The sequence below is a fragment of the Engystomops pustulosus genome, chromosome 10 (genome assembly GCF_040894005.1).
Source record: "Engystomops pustulosus chromosome 10, aEngPut4.maternal, whole genome shotgun sequence".
Classification (NCBI taxonomy): Eukaryota; Metazoa; Chordata; class Amphibia; order Anura; family Leptodactylidae; genus Engystomops; species Engystomops pustulosus.
This window is the reverse complement of record NC_092420.1, coordinates 89,040,231-89,046,525: the sequence shown is the minus strand read 5'-3', so window position 1 is coordinate 89,046,525 and position 6,295 is coordinate 89,040,231. Positions and strand designations below refer to the sequence as shown.

The 6,295-nt window shown below is 33.1% G+C and overlaps 1 protein-coding gene across 2 annotated transcripts in view; it reads right to left on the bottom strand.

Annotated features, from left to right (window-relative positions):
* The window catches only part of DMBX1 (diencephalon/mesencephalon homeobox 1), a 52,385-nt gene that overhangs the window by 18,634 nt on the left and 27,456 nt on the right, over nt 1-6,295 (bottom strand). The gene's annotated exons all lie outside the window — the stretch shown is intronic.

Sequence of the window (6,295 nt, the reverse complement as noted above, 5' to 3'; positions counted from 1 at the left end):
TTTAATCCTGGATCCTGCGCTGGTGACAATGAGGAGAAGAGAAGCCGCGACCCTCTGGACCCCCAGACACCCCCCAGATCCTGGGGGCGAAGAATCCCAGGAGAAGACCCCGAGAGCCTGACCCTGTGTATACATCCCCGTATATTATTACATCCCCGTGTATTATACATCCCCCTATATTATACATCACTGTGTATTATACATCACTGTGTATTATTACATCCCTCTATATTATACATCCCCGTGTATTATACATCCCCCTATATTATACATCCAGTGTATTATACATCCCCGTATAATATACATCCCAGTGTATTATTACATCCATGTGAATTATTACATACACACATATATTATCAATTCTGTAATCTGTAATATACAATACACGACTGCTTGCATATATTATACATCTCAAATGTAATGTCCTCTATAATCTGTTATAATATATGACACATATTTTGTTTTAATTACTATATTAGAAATTTTTTTCTTATGAAATATTATATTATTAATTATTATTATTATTATTATACATTCTACAGGAAATTATACTGTGTATCTAAGAAGATCTATGCACAATATAAAATTTGATACAATTTCTGCTAAAAATCACTGTGTATATATATTCTCCATACATGCTGTATTATATATATATATATATATATATATATATATATATATATATATATATACATATATCCTACTTAACTGCTGCAATATATATATATCCTCTCTACCTGCTGTATTATATATTATATATATATCCTCCTTACCTGCTGTATTATATATTATATATATATCCTCCTTACCTGCTGTATTATATAGTATATATATATATATATATATATCCTCCTTACCTGCTGTATTATATATTATATATATATCCTCCTTACCTGCTGTATTATATATTATATATATATCCTCCTTACCTGCTGTATTATATATTATATATATATCCTCCTTACCTGCTGTATTATATATTATATATATATCCTCCTTACCTGCTGTATTATATTTTATATATATATATATATATCCTCCTTACCTGCTGTATTATATATTATATATATATCCTCCTTACCTGCTGTATTATATATTATATATATATCCTCCTTACCTGCTGTATTATATATTATATATATATCCTCCTTACCTGCTGTATTATATATTATATATATATCCTCCTTACCTGCTGTATTATATATTATATATATATCCTCCTTACCTGCTGTATTATATATATATATATATATATATCCTCCTTACCTGCTGTATTATATATATATATATATATATATATCCTCCCTTCCTGCTGTATTGTTTTTATATATAATAGAGAAGGTAGGGAAGATATAATTTTATATATATATATATATATATATATATATATATATATAATTATTATATAAATATAATACAGCAGGGAAGGAGGAGATGTATATATAATATCCTCCCTACCTGCTGTATTAGATGTATAACCCCACAAATAATCTAGAATACAGATATTACATGTAGAACATCACCCTGCATTATACATCATCTACCATGAACTGTTTATAGTATAATATATAGAATACAATGTATATTGTGTATTATAAACTATAAAGTAAATTATAATAGCTATCAGTGTAAAGCAATATTCACACTACTGTTCCTTCCCTCTGTTAAAAAAAGTGAAGAATGGAGGTTTAACGTATCACTTAAAAATCCCACTGACATCAATGTAAATGATATGTCATCCGTTATGGTCAGTCTGGGTCTGGCGGGGATTTTAGCAGAGGAAAGGTACTGCAGCCTCCGTCATATTTTATGTCTAAAAAACGCATAGATAACGAATCTCTGCCTAAACGGAACATAATGGATGACATAAAATTCACATTGATGTCAATGGGATTTTAAGTGATACATTAAAAATCCGTTAAACCTTTTTTCTTGACTTTTTGACGGAGGGACGTAACGGAAAGAAGGAATGTTAGCGTGACATTAGCCTCAGGCTCAGTTCACACTGCCGTTCAGATTTCTAGCTTCTGCTTAAAAAATTAAGAAACTGAAATTGAACGGATCCATCCTAAACCCCATTAAAGTCAATGCAATTTTTAATGTCATCCGTTTTCAGCTGGTAGAAAGTTATCTTTTTTTTTTCACTTTTTTTTAAACGAAAAAAATGGCTCCGCTCGCTCGTTGTGATTTCAGTTTCCAGTTTCCGCTTTAAAAAGTTAAAAAAGCGGAAATAGCACGGATCCGTTTTAAATCCCATTGAAATCGATGTAAATTTTTTGTACACTGATCCATTATTCTTCAGTTTTTTCACAGAAAAAATTTCGGAGCTTGCAGTACTTTTTTTCCATTAAAAAAAAAAAAATTAATACGGATGATGCCAAACTGACCATAACGGATGACACAAAGTTATTTTTACATTGAAGTCAATGGGGACGGATAGTAAGTGTCAGTTTTTTACATTTTTTAGATGGACAGAAATAGTTAATATATGGATATAGGGGGACATTAATCACACGGTGTCTCAAGTTCGTCCATTTTTGTGCCTGCTTTGTGCCTAGTCTTGTCTTGTAATTTATGTTGTCTTTTTGCCTTATTAAATGCGTTTTGAATTGTCGCCCCCGCCGGATGATACATTTGCGCCTAATTTGTCTCAAATTATTCCCCTACAAAGTAGATCTCATTTGTAACCAATCATGAAGCGAGAATAAGTAAAAAGGTAACAGAACGTTCAGGGTTTTATTTTTACACAAAAAAGTATCAGCTTGTACAATGTCCGGACCACAAGTGCAGAGGCTAAAAGTTACAGATATGTACAAAAATGGATAGAATAGATGGACAGATAGAAAAGCCAGATCGATATATAGGTAAAAACCAGACATCTATAGATATTGGGGGACATTAATCATAGGGGGTCTCATTTTTCCGCCTGGTTTGCTCTTCTTTTTGGCTCCTGATCTATGATGGATCTGGTTCTGCCTTAGTAAATGCGTTTTGGAATTGTCACATGTCCGATTCATTTGCGCCAAATTTGTCTCTAATTTTTACCCTACAAAGTAAATCTCATTAGTGACAAATAATGGAACGAGATTGAAAAAAGGTGACAGAACGTTCAGGGCTTCATCTCTGCACATAAAGTAACTGCATGTACAATGTCCGGAGCACATTGTGATGTAACTGCAGGGACTAAAAGTTACAGAGATGTAAGAAAAAAACAAATTCTTTCTCAAATGAGTCTTTGCCTTTTTTATTCTAATGTACATGAAATGGAGACTGATAATATTCTCAGATCTGTACAATAAGACAATAATCACTCCCAGAGATGATCCCATAGACAATGATGAAGTCGTTACTGGGGAAATTTTACATTTTAAAACTGAGCAGAAGTATTTTTTTATGTTGCATTTGGGAAGCAAAAACCTTTGTTTTCAGTAATGAAAAGTTAAATTTTTTCAAATGCCGAGTAGGTGCGTTTTTGCAACTATTTTGGGACTTTTTAGGCAAAAAATTGTGATAAATCCTGTGCAAACATCTGTACAGCAGCCACTCACTATGTCAGATAAGGCGCAGGGACTCAGAACCATTAAGTGCCGGACTTTTGCTTGCACCCAAAAAAGTTGCAAATTAGAGTCAAGTTTAATAACTGTGGCAAAAAATTGCGCAAATAAACAGTCTAAATAACTAGGATCAATGTCCCGCATTATGTGAGTTAGATAGAAAGATATAGAAGCCATAGGGGGGACATTGATCATCATTTTTTAGATTGTTTTTGCGTTTTTTTTGCACAATTTTTTGGTTATGAAATTTGTCTCTAATTTGCAACTTCTTTAGGTGCAAGCAAATGTCCGGCACTTAGTGGATTTGAGTCCTTGCACCTTATCTGACATAGTGAGTGGCGGTTCTGCAGATGTTTGCTCGGCATCTATCACTATAAGCCGCAAAAAAGTTGCAAAATATAAACTTACTCTGAGCAGCTGCACATGAAAAGGTCATTACTGGATAAAAAGGTCTCTTCCAAAATTACAAACTAACTGAAAGCAACATGAAAAAAAATACTTCTGAACCGTTTTTTTTCTGAATCATCTTTCCATTAAAATGGCCTCAAGTAACCGCTTCATAATTTTCAATAGGACGTTACATTTTTGAGTGGGATTATTGTCAATCTTAATGTGCGGATCTAAAAATATTATCAGGCTGCAATTCATATACATTATAATAAAAAGGCAGGGACTTATTTCAGCAAGAAAATCAATGTAGCTTCTCTATCTATCCATCCATCCATCTATCATCTATATATGTCATCTATCTATGTCTTCTATCTATCTATCTATCTATTTGTTTATCTATCTATCTATCCATCCATCCATCTATCATCTATATATCTATATATCTATCATCTATATATGTCGCATATCTATCTGTCTATCTATCTCATATCTATCTATCTATATCTATCTATCTCATATCTATCTATCTATCTATCAATCATATCTATTTGTCTATCTATCCATCCATCCATCCATCCATCTATATATCTATATATCTATCATCTATATATGTCTCCTATCTATCTATCTATCTATCTATCTACCATCTATCTATCTCCTATCTATCAATCATATCTATTTGTCTATCTATCTATCCATCCATCCATCTATCATCTATATATCTATATATCTATCATCTATATATGTTGCATATCTATCTGTCTATCTATCTCATATCTATCTATATCTATCTATATCTATCTATCTGTCTATCTATCTCATATCTATCTATCTACCATCTATCTATCTCATATCTATCTATCTATCAATCATATCTATTTGTCTATCTATCTATCCATCCATCCATCTATCATCTATATATCTATATATCTATCATCTATATATGTCTCCTATCTATCTATCTATCTATCTATCATCTATCTCATATCTATCTATCTATCTATCTCCTATCTATCTATCTATCTATCTATCTATCTATCTATCTATCTATCTATCTATTTATCATCTATCTTTAAAAAAAAACACATTTTTACATATCTGTAACTTTTAGTCTCTGCACTTACAGCACAATGTAGTCCGGACATTGTAAATGCAGTCACTTTTTTGTGCATAAATGAAGCCCTGAATGTTCTGTCACCTTTTCTCCGTCTCGCTTCCCTTTTGGTCATCAATGACATTTACAGTCCATTATATCATAAATCATTGTATATTGGAGATAAATTCTTACTGTATAGAAATCGCAGTGTATTAGAGATGATGTTCTATCTATAAATGTTATGATCTTGGTTTCTGTAAATGAGAATTCTATTCTGTTACAGTATAAATGTGTAACAATCTGCATGTGATCTAGTGATGGATTACTAGGTATTATAGCTCCTGTATAAGGCTCAGTTCACACAACTGTTCAATCCTCCGTCAAATAATACAAAAAATTAAAATATTAGAGGTTTAATGCATCAATTAAAAATCCCACATCAATGTAAATGTTGTGTCCAGTATGTCAGGAATCCGCTATCCGTGTGACGATGTCTCCAGTACTTTGCCTCTGTTTAAAAAAAAATGTAAAAAAAACATGCATAACGGACAAGCGCCTGAGCGACCGTGACGGAGGACGTAACATTTACATTCATGTCAGTGGGATTTTTAATTGGTGCATTAAACCTCCTTTGTTAGCTTTTCTTTAAAGCCTTTGTATTACATGAGATTAGGAAAGTAATGAGTATAAATCATATAATATGTAATAATCCGTATTGTCTAAACGCCATAATAAATGACAATATGTCTGACTGCAGTCCATTATACATTGTACAATGGGATTCATTATGTGATAGGTTTATTTAGATATAGAGAGATGGATATTTCACCTATACATATAGAAATAAATGGATAAACTAGAGATAAATGTAAGGTGGAGAGACGCTTGAAAAAAGCTCATTAGCCAAAACCTAGCGCTCGGAATAAAACATATTGTGGCCCAGTTACTAAGGGGCCGATTCGGAAAAACCGCGGTATATAAAAAGAGAAAATGTGTCGCTTGACACGCACTTACATGCACCAGGAAGAGGATGGTGAACTCCAGCGGACCTCGGCGCAGCAGCGACACCTGGTGGATATCGGGCGCTCGACCTTAGTGATTCCCGACAAGCCCCGATTCAACGTTGGACAACGCGCCGCGGGATCGCGACTGGACCGGGTAAGTAAATGAGCCCCATTCACTTTTTTTTTAACTTTTTGTGTCCTGGACTGCTGCTTGTTTTTACTTGGAAGGACCTGGTTACCCGGTCTTGGGG